Consider the following 20,885-nt stretch of genomic DNA (forward strand, 5'->3'; position numbering starts at 1 on the left):
CTGTAAATCCGAGCATGAATCCACCCCTGAGCCCTGTAAACCCGAGCATTAATCCACCCCTGGGCCCTGTAAATCCGAGCATTAATCCACCCCTGGGCCCTGTAAACCCGAGTATTAATCCACCCCTGGGTCTTGTAAACCCCAGCATTAATCCACCCCTGGGCCCTGTAAACCCGAGCATGAATCCACCCCTGGGTCTTGTAAACCCCAGCATTAATTCACCCCTGGGCCCTGTAAACCCGAGCATTAATGCACCCCTGGGCCCTGTAAACCCGAGCATTAATCCACCCCTGGGTCTTGTAAACCCCAGCATTAATCCACCCCTGGGCCCTGTAAACCCGAGCATTAATCCACCCCTGGGTCTTGTAAACCCCAGCATTAATCCACTCCTGGGCCCTGTAAACCTGAGCAATAATCCATCCCTGGGTCTTGTAAACCCCAGCATTAATTCACCCCTGGGCCCTGTAAACGCGAGCGTTAATCCACCCCTGGGCCCTGTAAACCCGAGCATTAATCCACCCCTGGGCCCTGTAAACCCGAACATTAATCCACCCCTGGGCCCTGTAAACCCGAACATTAATCCACCCCTGGGCCCTGTAAACCCGAGTATTAATCCACCCCTGGGCCCTGTAAACCCGACATTAAAACACTCCTGGGCCTTGTAAACCCAAGCATTAATCCACCCCTGGGCCCTGTAAACATGGGCATTAATCCACCCCTGGGCCCTGTAAATCCGAGCATTAATCCACCCCTGGGCCCTGTAAACCCGAGCATTAATCCACCCCTGGGCCCTGTAAACATGGGCATTAATCCACCCCTGGGCCCTGTAAACCTGAGCATTAATCCACCCCTGGGCCCTGTAAACCTGAGCATTAATCCACCCCTGGGCCCTGTAAACATGGGCATTAATCCACCCCTGAGCCCTGTAAACCCGAGTATTAATCCACCCCTGGGCCCTGTAAACCTGAGCATTAATCCATCCTGGGCCCTGTAAACCCGAGCATTAATCCACCCCTGGGCCCTGTAAACCCAAGTATTAATCCACCCCTGGGCCCTGGAAACCCGAGCATTAATCCACCCCGGGCCCTGTAAACCCGAACATTAATCCACCCCTGGGCCCTGTAAACATGGGCATTAATCCACTCCTGGGCCCTGTAAATCCGAGCATTAATCCACTCCTGGGCCCTGTAAATCCGAGCATTAATCCACCCCTGGGCCCTGTAAACCTGAGCATTAATCCACCCCTGGGCCGTGTAAACATGGGCATTAATCCACCCCTGGGCCCTGTAAATCCGAGCATTAATCCACCCCTGGGCCCTGTAAACCTGAGCATTAATCCACCCCTGGGCCCTGTAAACATGGGCATTAATCCACCCCTGGGCTCTGTAAACATGGGCATTAATCCACCCCTGGGCCCTGTAAACCCGAGTATTAATCCACCTCTGGGCCCTGTAAACCCGAGTATTAATCCACCCCTGTGCCCTGTAAACCCGAGTATTAATCCACCCCTGGGCCCTGTAAACCCGAGCATTAATCCACCACTGGGCCCTGTAAACATGGGCATTAAGCCACCCCTGGGCCCTGTAAACCCGAGTATTAATCCACCCCTGGGCCCTGTAAATCCGAGCATTAATCCATCCTGGGCCCTGTAAACCCGAGCATTAATCCACCCCTGGGCCCTGTAAACCCGAGTATTAATCCACCCCTGGGCCCTGTAAACATGGGCATTAATCCACCCCTGGGCCCTGTAAACCCGAGCATTAATCCACCCCTGGGCCCTGTAAACCCGAGCATTAATCCACCCCTGGGCCCTGTAAACCTGAGCATTAATCCACCACTGGGCCCTGTAAACATGGGCATTAATCCACCCCTGGGCCCTGTACACCCGAGCATTAATCCACTCCTGGGCCCTGTAAACCCGAGCATTAATCCACCCCTGGGCCCTGTAAACATGGGCATTAATCCACCCCTGGGCCCTGTAAACCCGAGCATTAATCCACCCCTGGGTCCTGTAAACCCGAGCATTAATCCACCCCTGGGTCCTGTAAACCCGAGCATTAATCCATCCTGGGCCCTGTAAACCCGAGCATTAATCCACCCCTGGGCCCTGTAAACCCGAGCATTAATCCATCCTGGGCCCTGTAAACCCGAGCATTAATCCACCCCTGGGCCCTGTAAACCCGAGCATTAATCCACCCCTGGGCCCTGTACACCCGAGCATTAATCCACTCCTGGGCCCTGTAAACCTGAGCATTAATCCACTCCTGGGCCCTGTAAACCTGAGCATCAATCCACTCCTGGGCCCTGTAAACCTGAGCATTAATCCATCCCTGGGCCCTATAAACCCGAGCATTAATCCACCCCTGGGTCCTGTAAACCCGAACATTAATCCACCCCTGGGCCCTATAAACCCGAGCATTAATCCACCCCTGGGTCCTGTAAACCCGAACATTAATCCACCCCTGGGCCCTGTAAACCCGAGCATTAATCCACCCCTGGGCCCTATAAACCCGAGCATTAATCCACCCCTGGGCCCTGTAAACCCGAGCATTAATCCACCCCGGGCCCTGTAAACCCGAGCATTAATCCACCCCTGGGTCCTGTAAACCCGAACATTAATCCACCCCTGGGCCCTGTAAACCCGAGCATTAATCCACCCCTGGGCCCTATAAACCCGAGCATTAATCCACCCCTGGGTCCTGTAAACCCGAGCATTAATCCACCCCGGGCCCTGTAAACCCGAGCATTAATCCACCCCTGGGCCCTGTAAATCTGAGCATTAATCCACCCCTGGGTCCTGTAAACCCGAACATTAATCCACCCCTGGGCCCTGTAAACCCGAGCATTAATCCATCCTGGGCTTTGTAAACCCGAGCATTAATCCACCCCTGGGTCCTGTAAACCTGAGCATTAATCCACCCCTGGGTCCTGTAAACTGGAGCATTAATCCACCCCTGGGTGCTGTAAACCGGAGCATTAATCCACCCCTGGGTCCTGTAAACCTGAGCATTAATCCACCCCTGGGTCCTGTAAACCGGAGCATTAATCCACCCCTGGGTCCTGTAAACCTGAGCATTAATCCACCCCTGGGTCCTGTAAACCTGAGCATTAATCCACCCCTGGGTCCTGTAAACCGGAGCATTAATCCACCCCTGGGCCCTGTAAACCCGAGCATTAATCCACCCCTGGGTCCTGTAAACCCGAGCATTAATCCACCCCTGGGCCCTGTAAACCCGAGCATTAATCCACCACTGGGCCCTGTAAACCAGAGCATTTATCCACCCCTGGGTCCTGTAAACCCGAGCATTAATCCACCCCGGGCCCTGTAAACCTGAGCATTAATCCACCCCTGGGCTCTGTAAACCAGAGCATTTATCCACCCCTGGGTCCTGTAAACCCGAGCATTAATCCACCCCGGGCCCTGTAAACCTGAGCATTAATCCACCCCTGGGCCCTGTAAACCCGAGCATTAATCCACCCCTGGGCCCTGTAAACCCGAGCATTAATCCATCCTGGGCCCTGTAAACCCGAGCATTAATCCACTCCTGGGCCCTGCAAACCCGAGCATTAATCCATCCTGGGCCCTGTAAACCCGAGCATTAATCCACCCCTGGCCCTGTAAACCCGAGCATTAATCCATCCTGGGCCCTGTAAACCCGAGCATTAATCCACCCCTTGCCCTGTAAACCCGAGCATTAATCCGCTCCTGGGCCCTGTAAACCCGAGCATTAATCCATCCTGGGCCTTGTACACCCGAGCATTACTCCACCCCGTGCCCTGTAAACCCGAGCATTAATCCACCCCTGGGCCCTGTAAACCCTAGCATTAATCCACTCCTGGGCCCTGTAAACGCGAGCGTTAATCCACCCCTGGGTCCTGTAAACCCGAGCATTAATCCATCCTGGGCCTTGTACACCCGAGCATTAATCCACCCCTGTGCCCTGTAAACCCTAGCATTAATCCACCCCTGGGCCCTGTAAACTCGAGCATTAATCCACCCCTGGGCCCTGTAAACCCGAGCATTAATCCACCCATGGGCCCTGTAAACCCGAGTATTAATCCACCCCTGGGCCCTGTAAACCCGAGAATTAATCCACCCCTGGGCCCTGTAAACCTGAACATTAGTACACCCCTGGGTCATGTAAACCCGAGCATTAATCCACCCCTGGCCCTGTAAACCCGAGCATTAATCCATCCTGGGCCCTGTAAACCCGAGCATTAATCCATCCTGGGCCCTGTAAATCCGAGCACTAATCCACCCCTGGGCCCTGTAAACCCGAGCGTTAATCCATCCTGGGCCCTGTAAACCCGAGCATTAATCCATCCTGGGCCCTGTAAACCCGAGCATTAATCCACCCCTGTGCCCTGTAAACCCGAGCGTTAATCTATCCTGGGCCTTGTAAAACCGAGTATTAATCCACCCCTGGGTCCTGTAAACCCAAGAATTAATCTATCCTGGGCCTTGTAAACCCCAACATTAATCCACCCCTGGGCCCTGTAAACCTGAGCATTAATCCACCACTGGGTCCTGTAAACCTGAGCATTAATCCACCCCTGGGTCCTGTAAACCTGAGCATTAATCCACCCCTGGGTCCTGTAAGCCCGAGCATTAATCCACCCCTGGGTCCTGTAAACCTGAGCATTAATCCACCCCTGGGTCCTGTAAACCCGAGCATTAATCCACCCCTGGGTCCTGTAAACCCGAGTATTAATCGACCCCTGGGCCCTGTAAACCGGACCATTAATCCACCCCTGGGTCCTGTAAATCTGAGCATTAATCCACCCCTGGGTCTGTAAACCAGAGAATTAATCCACCCCTGAGCCTTGTAAACCTGAGCATTAATCCACCCCTGGGCCCTGTAAACCTGTGCATTATTCCACGCCTGGGTCTGTAAACCAGAGCATTAATCCACCCCTGGGCCCTGTAAACCTGAACATTAATCCACTCCTGGGCCCTGTAAGCCCGAGCATTAATCCACCCCTGGACCCAGTAAACCCGAGCATTAATCCACCCCTAAACCCTGTAAACCCGAGTATTAGTCCACCCCTGGGCCCTGTAAACCTGAGCATTAATCCACCACTGGTTCCTGCACACCTGAGCATTAATCCACCCCTGGGTCCTGTAAACCCGAGCATTAATCCACCCCTGGGCCCTGTAAAGCCGAGCATTAATCCACCCCTGGGTCCTGTACACCTGAGCATTAATCCACCCCTGGGTCCTGTAAACCCGAGCATTAATCCACCCCTGGTCCCTGTAAACCCGAGCATTAATCCACCCCTGGTCCCTGTAAACCCGAGCATTAATCCACCCCTGGTCCCTGTAAACCCGAGCATTAATCCACCCCTGGGCCCTGTAAACCTGAGCATTAATCCACCACTGGTTCCTGCACACCTGAGCATTAATCCACCCCTGGGTCCTGTAAACCCGAGCATTAATCCACCCCTGGTCCCTGTAAACCCGAGCATTAATCCACCCCTGGGTCCTGTACACCTGAGCATTAATCCACCCCTGGTCCCTGTAAACCCGAGCATTAATCCACCCCTGGGTCCTGTACACCTGAGCATTAATCCACCCCTGGTCCCTGTACACCCGAGCATTAATCCACCACTGGTTCCTGCACACCTGAGCATTAATCCACCCCTGGGCCCTGTAAACCTGAGCATTAATCCACCCCTGGGCCCTGTAAACCCGAGCTTTAATCCACCCCTGGGCCCTGTAAACCTGAGCATTAATCCACCGCTGGGTCCTGTAAACCCGAGCATTAATCCACCCCTGGGCCCTGTAAACCCGAGTATTAATCCACCCCTGGGCCCTGTAAACCCGAGCATTAATCCACCCCTGGGCCCTGTAAACCCGAGTATTAATCCACCCCTGGGCCCTGTAAACCTGAGTATTAATCCACCCCTGGGTCCTGTAAACCCGAGTATTAATCGACCCCTGGGCCCTGTGAACCTGAGCATTAATCCATCCCTGGGTCATGCAAACCAGAGCATTAATCCACCCCTGGGTCCTGTAAACCTGAGCATTAATCCACCCCTGGGCTCTGTAAACCAGAGCCTTTATCCACCCCTGGGTCCTGTAAACCCGAGCATTAATCCACCCCTGGGCCCTGTAAACCTGAGCATTAATCCACCCCCGGCGCCCTGTAAACCCGAGCATTAATCCACCCCTGGGCCTTGTAAACCCGAGCATTAATCCATCCTCGGCCCTGTAAACCCGAGCATTAATCCACCCCTGGCCCTGTAAACCCGAGCATTAATCCATCCTGGGCCCTGTAAACCCGAGCATTAATCCACTCCTGGGCCCTGCAAACCCGAGCATTAATCCATCCTGGGCCTTGTGCACCCGAGCATTCATCCAACACTGGGCCCTGTGAACCCGAGCATTAATCCACCCCTGTGCCCTGTAAACCCGAGCATTAATCCACCCCTGGGTCCTGTAAACCCGAGTATTAATCCACCCCTGGGCCCTGTAAACCCGAGCATTAATCCACCCCTGGGCCCTGTAAACTCGAGCATTAATCAACCCCTGTGCCCTGTAAACCCGAGCATTAATCCACCCCTGGGCTCTGTAAACCCGAGCATTAATCCACCCCTGGGCCCTGTAAACCCGAGCATTAATCCACCCCTGGGCCCTGTAAACCCGAGTATTAATCCACCCCTGGCCCTGTAAACCCGAGCATTAATCCACTCCTGGGCCCTGTAAACCCGAGTATTAATCCACCCCTGGGCCCTGTAAACCCAAGCATTAATCCACCCCTGGGCCCTTTAAACCAGAGCATTAATCCAACCCTGGCCCTGTAAACCTGAACATTAATACACCCCTGGGTCATGTAAAGTCGAGCATTAATCCACCCCTGGGCCTTGTAAACCCGAGCATTAATCCATCCTGGGCCCTGTAAATCCGAGCATTAATCCACCCCTGGGCCTTGTAAACCCGAGCATTAATCCATCCTGGGCCCTGTAAACCCGAGCATTAATCCACTCCTGGGCCCTGTAAACCCGAGCATTAATCCACCCCTGTGCCCTGTATACCCGAGCGTTAATGCACCCCTATGCCCTGTAAACCCGAGCGTTAATCTATCCTGGGCCTTGTAAAACCGAGCATTAATCCACCCCTGGTCCCTGTAAACCCGAATGTTAATCTATCCTGGGCCCTGTAAACCCGAGCGTTAATGCACCCCTGGGTCCTGTAAACCCGAGCGTTAATCTATCCTGGGCCTTGTAAACCCGAGCATTAATCCACCCCTGGGTCCTGTAAACCCGAGTATTAATCGACCCCTGGGCCCTGTAAACCCGAGCATTAATCCACCCCTGGGCCCTGTAAACCTGAGCATTAATCCACCCCTGGGTCCTGTAAATCTGAGCATTAATCCACCCCTGGGTCTGTAAACCAGAGAATTAATCCACCCCTGAGCCTTGTAAACCTGAGCATTAATCCACCCCTGGGCCCTGTAAACCTGTGCATTATTCCACGCCTGGGTCTGTAAACCAGAGCATTAATCCACCCCTGGGCCCTGTAAACCTGAACATTAATCCACTCCTGGGCCCTGTAAGCCCGAGCATTAATCCACCCCTGGACCCAGTAAACCCGAGCATTAATCCACCCCTAAACCCTGTAAACCCGAGTATTAGTCCACCCCTGGGCCCTGTAAACCTGAGCATTAATCCACCACTGGTTCCTGCACACCTGAGCATTAATCCACCCCTGGGTCCTGTAAACCCGAGCATTAATCCACCCCTGGGCCCTGTAAAGCCGAGCATTAATCCACCCCTGGGTCCTGTACACCTGAGCATTAATCCACCCCTGGGTCCTGTAAACCCGAGCATTAATCCACCCCTGGTCCCTGTAAACCCGAGCATTAATCCACCCCTGGTCCCTGTAAACCCGAGCATTAATCCACCCCTGGTCCCTGTAAACCCGAGCATTAATCCACCCCTGGGCCCTGTAAACCTGAGCATTAATCCACCACTGGTTCCTGCACACCTGAGCATTAATCCACCCCTGGGTCCTGTAAACCCGAGCATTAATCCACCCCTGGTCCCTGTAAACCCGAGCATTAATCCACCCCTGGGTCCTGTACACCTGAGCATTAATCCACCCCTGGTCCCTGTAAACCCGAGCATTAATCCACCCCTGGGTCCTGTACACCTGAGCATTAATCCACCCCTGGTCCCTGTACACCCGAGCATTAATCCACCACTGGTTCCTGCACACCTGAGCATTAATCCACCCCTGGGCCCTGTAAACCTGAGCATTAATCCACCCCTGGGCCCTGTAAACCCGAGCTTTAATCCACCCCTGGGCCCTGTAAACCTGAGCATTAATCCACCGCTGGGTCCTGTAAACCCGAGCATTAATCCACCCCTGGGCCCTGTAAACCCGAGTATTAATCCACCCCTGGGCCCTGTAAACCCGAGCATTAATCCACCCCTGGGCCCTGTAAACCCGAGTATTAATCCACCCCTGGGCCCTGTAAACCTGAGTATTAATCCACCCCTGGGTCCTGTAAACCCGAGTATTAATCGACCCCTGGGCCCTGTGAACCTGAGCATTAATCCATCCCTGGGTCATGCAAACCAGAGCATTAATCCACCCCTGGGTCCTGTAAACCTGAGCATTAATCCACCCCTGGGCTCTGTAAACCAGAGCCTTTATCCACCCCTGGGTCCTGTAAACCCGAGCATTAATCCACCCCTGGGCCCTGTAAACCTGAGCATTAATCCACCCCCGGCGCCCTGTAAACCCGAGCATTAATCCACCCCTGGGCCTTGTAAACCCGAGCATTAATCCATCCTCGGCCCTGTAAACCCGAGCATTAATCCATCCTGGGCCCTGTAAACCCGAGCATTAATCCACTCCTGGGCCCTGCAAACCCGAGCATTAATCCATCCTGGGCCTTGTGCACCCGAGCATTCATCCAACACTGGGCCCTGTGAACCCGAGCATTAATCCACCCCTGTGCCCTGTAAACCCGAGCATTAATCCACCCCTGGGTCCTGTAAACCCGAGTATTAATCCACCCCTGGGCCCTGTAAACCCGAGCATTAATCCACCCCTGGGCCCTGTAAACTCGAGCATTAATCAACCCCTGTGCCCTGTAAACCCGAGCATTAATCCACCCCTGGGCTCTGTAAACCCGAGCATTAATCCACCCCTGGGCCCTGTAAACCCGAGCATTAATCCACCCCTGGGCCCTGTAAACCCGAGTATTAATCCACCCCTGGCCCTGTAAACCCGAGCATTAATCCACTCCTGGGCCCTGTAAACCCGAGTATTAATCCACCCCTGGGCCCTGTAAACCCAAGCATTAATCCACCCCTGGGCCCTTTAAACCAGAGCATTAATCCAACCCTGGCCCTGTAAACCTGAACATTAATACACCCCTGGGTCATGTAAAGTCGAGCATTAATCCACCCCTGGGCCTTGTAAACCCGAGCATTAATCCATCCTGGGCCCTGTAAATCCGAGCATTAATCCACCCCTGGGCCTTGTAAACCCGAGCATTAATCCATCCTGGGCCCTGTAAACCCGAGCATTAATCCACTCCTGGGCCCTGTAAACCCGAGCATTAATCCACCCCTGTGCCCTGTATACCCGAGCGTTAATGCACCCCTATGCCCTGTAAACCCGAGCGTTAATCTATCCTGGGCCTTGTAAAACCGAGCATTAATCCACCCCTGGTCCCTGTAAACCCGAATGTTAATCTATCCTGGGCCCTGTAAACCCGAGCGTTAATGCACCCCTATGCCCTGTAAACCCGAGCGTTAATCTATCCTGGGCCTTGTAAAACCGAGCATTAATCCACCCCTGGGTCCTGTAAACCCGAGCGTTAATCTATCCTGGGCCTTGTAAACCCGAGCATTAATCCACCCCTGGGTCCTGTAAACCCGAGTATTAATCGACCCCTGGGCCCTGTAAACCCGAGCATTAATCCACCCCTGGGTCCTGTAAACCTGAGCATTAATCCACCCCTGGGCCCTGTAAACCCGAGCATTAATCCACCCCTGGGTCTGTAAACCAGAGCATTAATCCACCCCTGGGTCCTGTAAACCCGTGCATTAATCCACCCCTGGGCCCTGTAAACCTGAACATTAATCCACTCCTGGGCCCTGTAAACCCGAGCATTAATCCACCCCTGGACCCAGTAAACCCGAGCATTAATCCACCCCTGGGCCCTGTAAACCTGAGCATTAATCCACCACTGGTTCCTGCACACCCGAGCATTAATCCACCCCTGGGTCCTGTAAACCCGAGCATTAATTCACCCCTGGGTCCTGTAAACCCGAGCATTAATTCACCCCTGGGTCCTGTAAACCCGAGCATTAATTCACCCCTGGGTCCTGTACACCCGAGCATTAATCCACCCCTGGGTCCTGTAAACCCGAGCATTAATTCACCCCTGGGTCCTGTAAACCCGAGCATTAATTCACCCCTGGGTCCTGTAAACCCGAGCATTAATTCACCCCTGGGTCCTGTAAACCCGAGCATTAATTCACCCCTGGGTCCTGTACACCCGAGCATTAATCCACCCCTGGGTCCTGTAAACCCGAGCATTAATTCACCCCTGGGTCCTGTAAACCCGAGCATTAATTCACCCCTGGGTCCTGTACACCCGAGCATTAATCCACCCCTGGGTCCTGTAAACCCGAGCATTAATTCACCCCTGGGTCCTGTAAACCCGAGCATTAATTCACCCCTGGGTCCTGTAAACCCGAGCATTAATCCACCCCTGGCCCTGTAAACCCGAGCATTAATCCATCCTGGGCCCTGTAAACCCGAGCATTAATCCACCCCTGGGTCCTGTAAACCCGAGCATTAATCCACTCCTGGGCCCTGTAAACCAGAGCATTAATCCACCGCTGGGTCCTGTAAACCCGAGCATTAATCCATCCTGGTCCCTGTAAACCCGAGCATTAATCCACTCCTGGTCCCTGTAAACCCGAGCATTAATTCACCCCTGGGTCCTGTACACCCGAGCATTAATCCACTCCTGGTCCCTGTACACCCGAGCATTAATCCACCCCTGGGTCCTGTAAGCCCGAACATTAATCCATCCTGGTCCCTGTAAACCCGAGCATTAATCCACTCCTGGTCCCTGTAAACCCGAGCATTAATCCACCCCTGGGTCCTGTACACCCGAGCATTAATCCACCCCTGGGTCATGTAAACCCGAACATTAATCCATCCTGGTCCCTGTAAACCCGAGCATTATTCCACCCCTGGTCCCTGTAAACCCGAGCATTAATCCACCCCTGGGCCATGTAAACACGAGTATTAATCCACCCCTGGGCCCTGTAAACCCGAGCGTTAATCCACCCTTGGCCCTGTAAACCTGAGCGTTAATCCACCCCTGGGCCCTGTAAACCCGAGCGTTAATCCACCACTGGGCCCTGTAAACCTGAGCATTAATCCACCCCTGGGCCCTGTAAACCTGAGCATTAATCCACCCCTGGGCCCTGTAAACCCGAGCGTTAATCCACCACTGCGCCCTGTAAACCCGAGCATTAATCCACCCCTGGGCCCTGTAAACCCGAGCATTAATCCACCCCTGGGCCCTGTAAACCCGAGCGTTAATCCACCCCTGGGCCCTGTAAACCCGAGCGTTAATCCACCACTGGGCCCTGTAAACCCGAGTATTAATCGACCCCTGGGCCCTGTAAACCCGAGCATTAATCCACCCCTGGGTCCTGTAAACCCGAGCATTAACCCACCCCTGGGTCTTCTAAACCCGAGCATTAATCCACCCCTGGGTCCTGTAAACCCGAGCATTAATCCACCCCTGGGCCCTGGTAACCTGTGTATTAATCCACTCCTGGGCCCTGTAAACCCGAGCATTATTCCACCCCTGGGCCCTGTAAACCCGAGTATTAATCTACCCCTAAACCCTGTAAACCCGAGTATTAATCCACCCCTGGGTCCTGTCGTCTGACTCCACGCCTGTTGTATATACGCAGAATTCCAGCCCAGAAACTGTCCCTTCGGCCCCACTAGTCTGTGCTGGTCCCCTGAACCTAATTACTTCATTTCACCCTTCCCCCTTAGCCCTCTATTCCCTGCTCCCTCATAAACATATTGAGCCTCCCCTTAAACCCATCATTGCTCTCTGCTTCAACCACTCCACGTGGCAGAGTTCCACATTCTCACCACTCTCTGAGTAGAGAAATTCCTCCTAAGTTCTCTATTTGACCTGTTAATGTCTGTATTATATTGCTGCCCCCTTGTTCTGACTGACTGATAATTTTAAAGATCTCTATCAGATCTCCTCCTAGTCTTCTCTTTTCCAGAGAAAGGATCCCCAGCCTGCTCAATCTTGCTGGATAGTAACATCCTCTCTGGTGACATCTTTGTAAATCTGTTCTGCACTTTCTTCAGTCTTCAATATCCTTTTTTAATCTGGAGACCAGAACTGCTCACAGTCCTTCTAAGTGAGGTTCTCTATAAATGTAACATTCCCTCCCTGCTGTTTCATTGTATTCCTCCAGAAAAGAACATCAGCTCTTTCTTTGCTCTCTTATCGACTTGTGTTGCTCCTTTTAGTGATTTATGTGACTCTGTTCCCAGATCTCTTTGCTCCTCTGCTCCATTTAATTTCTTACATTCTAACTAATAACTGGCCTCCTTATTCCTCCTCCCAAAATGAACCAGTTCACATTTCACTATGTTGAATTTCATTTCCCATTTATCTGTCCAGTCTGCCAGCCTGTTTGTCTTCCTGAATCCAAATATGGGTAATGAACAGAATTCCCGTTGTACTTCGCACCATAGTTGCTGGCCCGGGCACTCGGGTTTCTTTGTAATTTATTTAATAATTTTGTTCTTTGTCTCTCTGGTCCCAATCTCCACAGAATGACACAAAAATAATCATCCATTCAACAGTTGGTGCTTTGAATAGCGGACTAATTACCCAGGACTCCCCACGGGTCAGAAAGTCCCTTGTCAATAACTCCTCGGCCCTTTCCTCTCTTGTCCCTCTGAGACGCTTAATGCACGGCTCTACGCAATCTCCCTCCTCCTCCATGCTCACTGCTGGTATCCACAACAGTCTCCCCATTTGCTCCTTGTTCTTCCCCTATATCCTTAAACTACTGAACTCAGTCATCCCCTTCTGAAGTCTACAGGCTCTCAAACTGAAGCCTGGTGTACCTCAGTCCCTACTCCTTGATTTACCTCCTGTTCTCTCCTCCGCTTTTTTGTCCTCAGTATGAACAGTGTGGGATGTGTTTTGAGACAGGATGTCCCAGCTCTCCACCCTGGGATTCTCAGTATGAACAGAGTGGGATGTGTTTTCAGACAGGATGTTCCAGCTCTCCACCCTGGGATTCTCAGTATGAACAGAGTGGGATGTGTTTTGAGACGGGATGTCCCAGCTCTCCACCCTGGGATTCTCAGTATGAACAGGGTGGGATGTGTTTTGAGACAGGATGTCCCAGCTCTCCACCCTGGGATTCTCAGTATGAACAGAGTGGGATGTGTTTTGAGACAAGATGTCCCAGCTCTCCACCCTGGGATTCCCAGTATGAACAGAGTGGGATGTGTTTTGAGACAGGATGTCCCAGCTCTCCACTCTGGGATTCTCAGTATGAACAGAGTGGGATGTGTTTTGAGACAGGATGTCCCAGCTCTCCACTCTGGGATTCTCAGTATGAACAGAGTGGGATGTGTTTTGAGACAGGATGTCCCAGCTCTCCACCCTGGTATTCTCAGTATGAACAGGGTGGGATGTGTTTTGAGACAGGATGTCCCAGCTCTCCACCCTGGGATTCTCAGTATGAACAGGGTGGGATGTGTTTTGAGACAGGATGTCCCAGCTCTCCACCCTGGGATTCTCAGTATGAACAGGGTGGGATGTGATTCGAGACGGGATGTCCCAGCTCTCCACCCTGGGATTCTCAGTATGAACAGGGTGGGATGTGTTTCGAGACGGGATGTTCCAACTCTCCACCCTGGGATTCTCAGTATGAACAGAGTGGGATGTGTTTTGAGACAGGATGTCCCAGCTCTCCACATCTGAAGCGACAAGGAGAGGAGCAGCTAGTTTGACAAATGTTTCTTTATGACATCACTGCATTGCCTTCTAACCAACCTCCCTGAGCTCATTATGGGCTGGGAGTGTTTGATGGGACAGTGTCGAGGGAGCTTTACTTTGATTCTAACCCGTTTTTTTTTTAACGTGGTTTTTATACCCCAGGCACCTTTTATATATTTCATGTTGAGGGGGCCTTTATTCCTCTGGCCCCCTTTATATACATATTTATATTTTTAAAAAATAACTATTAAAAACAGATAAACAAAAAACTCAAACTAAAATGCCATTCTCGGCATTGATGATGCACTCCAGTCCCTGTGGTGCCCACCGGTCGCATAAGGCCTCAAGCGTACCGGCGGACACCACATGCTACTTCTCCAGGGACACCCGGGCACAAAAGTAACCGCGGAAGAGGGGCAGGCAATCAGGGAGGACAGACCCCCCCTCCCCCCGAAGGCCTGCAGCCTGGACCTGTGAATTCCCGCCTTGGCCAGGCCCAAGAGCAGACCGACAAGGAGACCCTCCTCCTGGCCCATGCCCCTCCGCAGCCAAAACCTGAGGAGCAGCCCCTTCAAATACTCAGAGGCTGCAACCTCGCACACTCCATATATACATGGAACACGGACTCGTCCAGGCCGCAGAAATTACAGGCGGCCTGGAAGTCCATGAACCAACTTAAAAGTCTATTGCACGGGACTGCCCTGTGCAACACCCTCCACCCCAGGTACCCGATGTAAAGGGGGAAGACTCCCGCATAGAGAGACCTCCACCGGGGTTTCCCCTCGCTGCCAGATGGCAACGCGGACCACCAGGGCGTGTCCGGCTGGTTGACGAGGGCGAGGAAGTGGAGAGTGTGCAGGAGCAGCCCGTACAGGAAACCCCTCCGCGCCGATTGGAATGGCAATTGGTGGAGAGGCAGCTCGTGTTGTGTGGGAGCGGAACCCGAGGAGGGTTTCGGGGCCCGGGTGCGATGAACAGATCCCTAGCCGAGTGGTGGTCAGCTGTCGTCACCCGCAGTGAGGGGTGTCCCGGGGGCTTCGGCTACTCCTCCACCCGTCGGTCCGTCTCTGGAGCCGGCCGGACAGCCGAGGCGTTCTCCTCTGCCCGCGGGGGAGGGCCCTGACTGGAGGCGACCATGTTCCAGACTCTGAATAGATCCCGACAAAAGACAGGCAATTCCCTCAGAGAGGTGCGGCTAATGGACTCCGCCGGGAGCTGCGTGTCGTCTTGAAGGCAGTGACACTGGCGGAAAATATACATCGCCAGCGCACACCATCTGGGAGGACGCTCGACGTACAGGTATCTCTGCAGGGTCTGAAGGCAGAGAGTCGCAACCTGGGTGCGGGCGCACACCAGCGACTGGCCGCTCTCCTCTATCGGGAGACTCAGGACCGCGGCAGAGACTCAGTGTCTCCTCTTGCCCCAGAAGAAATCGACAAACGCAGGGGGTGGGGCCAAAGTGACCAACCGGTACCACAGCATCGAGGCCACCAGTTGGTTTATGACCAGCGCTCGGTCCCTGTAGGAAAGCACTCTGAGCAGTCCTGTCCAGCTCCCCAGCCGAGTGGTGACTTTCGCCTCCAACTCCTGCCAGTTTGCCGGCCAGGCTTCCTCAGCGGGGCTAAGGTGGACTCCCAGATAGAGGAGGTGCGTGGTGCTGCACGCAAAAGGTGTCAACTCCTCCGGCAGGGAGTTCACCCGCCACTGACCCACCAGGAGACTGGAACATTTCTCCCAATTGATCTTTCCGGAGGACGCGGCAGAAAAGGTTTGCTGGCAGTCGCACACCTCCACAAGCCAATGGGATCTGTGACCGCGAGGTGCACGTCATCAGCATAAGCCGAGAGGACAACCCGCATGGCCGGCTCGCGCAGAGCCAATCCTGCCAACCTCCTGCGAAGTAGGCACAGGAAGGGCTCCACGCAGATGGTATACAATTGGCCAGACATGGGGCATCCCTGATGCACTCCTCTCCCAAAGCGAAGGGGCGCCGTCAAGGACCCGTTAACTTTGACCAGACACTCTGCAGTGACGTATAAAAGTCGGACCCGGGCCACAAAATGCGGCCCGTGTCCGAAAGCACGCACAGTCCCGAAAAGGTATTCGTGATCCACCCTGTCGAACGCCTTCTCCTGATCGAGGGAGAGAAAGGCAACCGACTGACCAGTCCTCTGGGAAAGATGGATCAGGTCCCGGACCAGGTGGATGTTGTCCTGGATGGACCGGCCGGGACCGTGTAGGACTGGTCGGGGTGGATCATGTGGGCCAGCACGGAGCCCAGGCGGATAGACATAGCCCGGGCAAAGATCTTATAATCCGTGCTGAGGAGGGAGACTGGATGCCAGTTTTTATGCAGGCGGAGATTGCCCCTCTTCTTCAGCAGGACAATGACCGCCCTGTTCCACGAGAGGGGCATCTCCCCGGTCGCCAGGCTTTCCACGCGTAATCGTCACCCAGGACGTTCCAGAACGCCCTGAGGAACTCCACGGTCAGCCTGTCCAGCCCCGGGGATTTGCCCCTCGAGAGCTGGTGGAGGGCGCCGGTCAGCTCCGCCATCGTGAGCGGAGCCTCCATTCCGTCGGCGCCCTCCGGGCAGACCTGCGGCAGGTCCTCCCACAAAACTCTGCGCGCGTCCTCGCTGGACGGATCCGGAGAGAACAACGCACTGTAATAAGTACGGACCAGGAGGCCATTCCCTTCAGATCCGTGATGGAGGATCCGTCGTTGGCCAGCAGCTCGATGAGCTGCTTACGGACCCCCCACCATTTTTCCTGTGAGTAGAAGAAGGATGAGGCACGGTCCAAATCTTCGAGGTTCTGGATCCGTGACCTCATGTACGCGCCTTGAGACCCGATGAGCTGCAGGTCCCTCAGCGCGCCCTTCTTCTCTTTGTATGCCTGTCACAGGGCCGGGTCCGCGATGGCATGACCGAGGTGCGACTCCAAGTCGAGCACCTCCCTCTCTAGGCACCCGATCTCATCTTCCTGCCTCTTGGTAGACCCCTTCGCGTTCTCCTGACAGAAGACACAGATATGAGTCTTACCCACATCCCACCATAGCCTGAAGGAGGGGAATCCACCCTGCTTCCTTCTCCAGTCGCTCCAGAATCAACGGAATTGCTTTTCCTCCAGCAGCCGGTTGTTAATGTGCCAGTACGCGGACCCTGCCCGCGTGCGGAGCAGAGTGAACTCCGCCCACACCAGGTGGTGGTCTGAGCACGACACCAGCCGTATGGAGGCCGCCAAGACGCGGGAGTCATACATCTGCGAAAAGTAGAGGCAGTCGATTCGGGACCCTCCTCCTCCAGACCTCCACGTAAAGGCGGTGGAGTTGGGATGGAGATTCCGCCAGATGTCCACCAAGTTGAGGGAGCTGATCAGTCCCCTCAATTTCTCCACCGACGCTTGGCTGTGCTGGGGACCGGAGCAATCCCCCACCTCAAGGGTGCAGTTAAAATCCCTGCCGAGGATGATGCACTTGTCGCTATCGATGGAGCTCAAGAGAGCGGACACTTCTTCAAAGAAGCGCACTTGCAATGTGCCGGGCCTGGGCGCATACACGTTCACAAAGTGGAGCGGCATGCTACCCAGGCGAACGGCGATCTCCGGCTGAAAGGTCAGGGCCAGCTAGATGGCCACCCCACTAGAAATAGGGGGGAAGGTGACTCAAGTAGACCCCACCCTGCCACTCCAGGAGCCAAGTGGCTTCGTCACCCGGAACGGTGTGGGTTTCCTGCAGAAAGCTCACCGCATATCTCCCTTCCCTGAGGACTGAGAGATTGTGAAATCTACGGTGAGACACCCTGCTGCCGTTGATGTTCAGGCTGGTTATGGTTATCTTCATGTCAAAGGTACTTAAAAACCATCACCAACACCTCACTGTGAGGAGGGAGCGAAAGTGCACCTCGCCCTCCACTCCCCCAGTAATCCATTGAGGAACATATTAACTCAGCGCCTGTCAACCAGTTTCACGCCCGCACCCTTGCCCGCTTTCTTGACGGCGGCAAGGACGGACTGGATGATCAGCGCCATACTCGACCAACGGCCGAGGGCCGCTGAACCTTATTGCGGCATCCCCTGCCTGCCGTGAGGAAATCCCAGAGTTTCACCGTGGGGATGAGAGGAGACTTGGTGGGAGGCACGAGGGACTCCACCACCTCACTGGCGATGGAATCAAGGTCGTCCTCCGTGTCCCACACCGAATTCCCGTCCTCCTCCAGGTCGTCACCGCCAGCGGCCGACACACCCACCACACTGGGGGTGGACATCTCGGCCATGCCAGCTGGTCCCGCCTCCGTCACAATCCCACCTCCAGGATCGATGGTGGAGGAGTCCTCTTTGGGATAGAACTGGAGCCTATGGACGCCAGTGGCCCAGGACCCCCCTCCACCTCCGTCCCCAGGCCAATGAGCGGTCCAGGGCAGATGGAAGTTCCCGACTCCGGAAATCCAGCCGGAGCCGAGAGAGGAGGCCATCTCCTGCTCCGCCAGTGCCAACAGACCCAGCAGATGGGGCACAATTTTCAATTATAACCCGGTCGGGTGTCTCCTGGTTGGTGGTGGATTTTGGCTGGGAGGGCCGACCCTTTGGGGCCTCACCCTCCCCTGCACTCAGGGCACCCGATCCAGTGGCAGACTGGGAGGGGGCCCTTGACCTCAGGGCCCTGTGTTACCTCTGTGGAGGGGTGCCTTCTCCTCTTCTTCCCACCAGGGCGCGGAGGCTCAGTGACCTCCATGTCATCAGAGGCCACTGCCTCCGCACCCTCTTTTTTTTAGTTACTCTGGGCATGAGCCCAGCTCTGGGGCAGGTGGGTTCCCTGGGAGTAGCCCTTGGGCTGAGCTCAGGCTCGGGTTGTGTCATGGTGTCCAGGGGACGCGCCTCTCAGTGTTTATATTTTGCCCGCGCCTTCCTTCCACTTGGACAGGCACTCCCCTCCCTGCTGGAGGCTGTGAAAACCACAGCCTCCGGAACCAACTGAGCGGTGTCTGTAGGATGTGTGGGAGGAGTGGGAGGAGGTGCAGTGGCACCACCCTGGGCCGCCGAGGTGGAGTTGGTGGCCGGGAGGTTGGGGCAGTTCTTACAAACGTGCCCCACCCCCTTGCAGACATGGCACCGCGCCCCGTCCGAAGTCCAGAAGACGTGGTAGGCCGTCCCCTGGAACTCTACATCGAAATGGCCCTCCAAGACCACCTCCCACGCCAGCTGCATAAATAGCTGGCGGCGGAAGGCGTAGACATATCGGAGGCTGTGCTCCCAGAGACCGAGCGGGATTGGGGTGATCCCTGACTTTACCTCCCCCAGATGGTGCAGGTTGGGCAGGAGGAGCTCACAGGGAATGAAGGGTGGGATATTTAATAACATTACCCGCTGTGCAGTGGCCCCCAGAGGGTCCACCGGCAGGAAGGTCCCCCCCACAGTGATCCCTTTACTCAGGGCCAGGGACACCGCCCGCTTGGTCTTCAGAAAGAGCACAGCCTTCCCTTACATCTTTGAGGCCGCAACAGTGGCCGAGGTGCTGACAACCTCGGCTGTTGTATTTACGCAGGCCTCAATGGACGTGTTGGGGTGGGGATAGCTCTTCGCCCCATTGCTGGATGTTATCAATTTAAAGGGTGACGGGGTCACGTGGGCAGCCACAGAGGCTGCAGCTGCATAGATAGTAGAGGGCCCCGCCACCGATGATGAAGGGCTTGCCATAGGTCTAAGAGCTAAACCCACCCCAAATCGAATAACTTGAAAGATTCACAAGAGATACTGAATATATATAAAAACAAACCAACAACAGGTTAGGGGAGAGGCTGAGGGAATAGAGGAGGGGGAAAGACAGGCTGTGAGGGATGACTTGCTCTCAGAAGGTGGTGCACACAGCACACTTAAAACAGTCTTTGCCAGCACTCTTGGTCTTCCAGCCCTCTGGTTGGGGGAGGCGTCTTCATCTGGGTCAGCTGAAGCTGCCCAGGTACTATCTATCCCCTTCCGTCTCTTTAGCCGGGCAGCTTCAGCTGACCCAAGCCGGGCAATTGGGGTGGGGAGGGAGCTTCCCTGTGTGCTTGTTGCAGCAGCACAGATCCCTGCTGAATTGACAGCCCTGCTGAATTGTTGTTCCGGCTACTTGTTCCTCCCCCAACAATCCAAAGCAAATTACTGGTATTCAGCACCCACCTCCAGACAAAGTCTTGTTTCCAACAAAAAGTCTCTTTCTCCATTGTAATGGTGATTGTTGTTGAAGCTTTCCTTTGCTCAGTGTGGCTGCTCTCTGCTCCTCTCTGCACCTCAGCAACGTCCAACTGCCAGCAGCACTGTCAGCTGAGGCTCGTTGCTGCAATCAGCAGTCAACACTCCAGTTAGGCAGCAGCCAACCCCAGTGCTGTACCTGTCCTGGGAGTGTTTACATCAGGGTTGTCCAACCTTGCTGTGTTTTTGGTGGGGGGGGGCCTGGTTGCGCCACATTACAATTTTCATTTTACATAGGGGGCCAGTGAGACCATTTCGGAAAGATAAAGACATTAAAAATGTATCTTACTATTAATCAAAACAACAAATGTACATTTTTGTGAAGAAGCTTTTGATGAGAAGACTAATTTGTTGACTTACTTTCTCTTCACTATGTTGGACATTGATTTAGTGGGATACCTGGCATTCTTTTGCTTTCACAAGTAGTCAATGTCTGCCCGAACATTGTTCTGGTGATGCAGAGTATTCCGGATGATACCGGGAGCATGCTTGATAGCTTCTGGCTCGGGTGAGCACCTTAGGAAACAGTGTTTCAGTTGGGTTCAGTTGGGAAGGTTCCCTTTGCTTTAGGCACTTTACAGCTTTCTGGACTCAACATTATGTTCAACCATTTCAGGACATG

The 20,885-nt window shown here is 54.2% G+C and overlaps 1 protein-coding gene across 6 annotated transcripts in view; it reads left to right on the forward strand.

The window, feature by feature from the left end:
* The window catches only part of LOC137349430 (zinc finger protein 154-like), a 32,128-nt gene that overhangs the window by 5,411 nt on the left and 5,832 nt on the right, over window positions 1-20,885 (forward strand). The window lies entirely within an intron of this gene.

This window comes from Heterodontus francisci, chromosome 34 (genome assembly GCF_036365525.1).
Source record: "Heterodontus francisci isolate sHetFra1 chromosome 34, sHetFra1.hap1, whole genome shotgun sequence".
NCBI lineage: Eukaryota > Metazoa > Chordata > Chondrichthyes > Heterodontiformes > Heterodontidae > Heterodontus > Heterodontus francisci.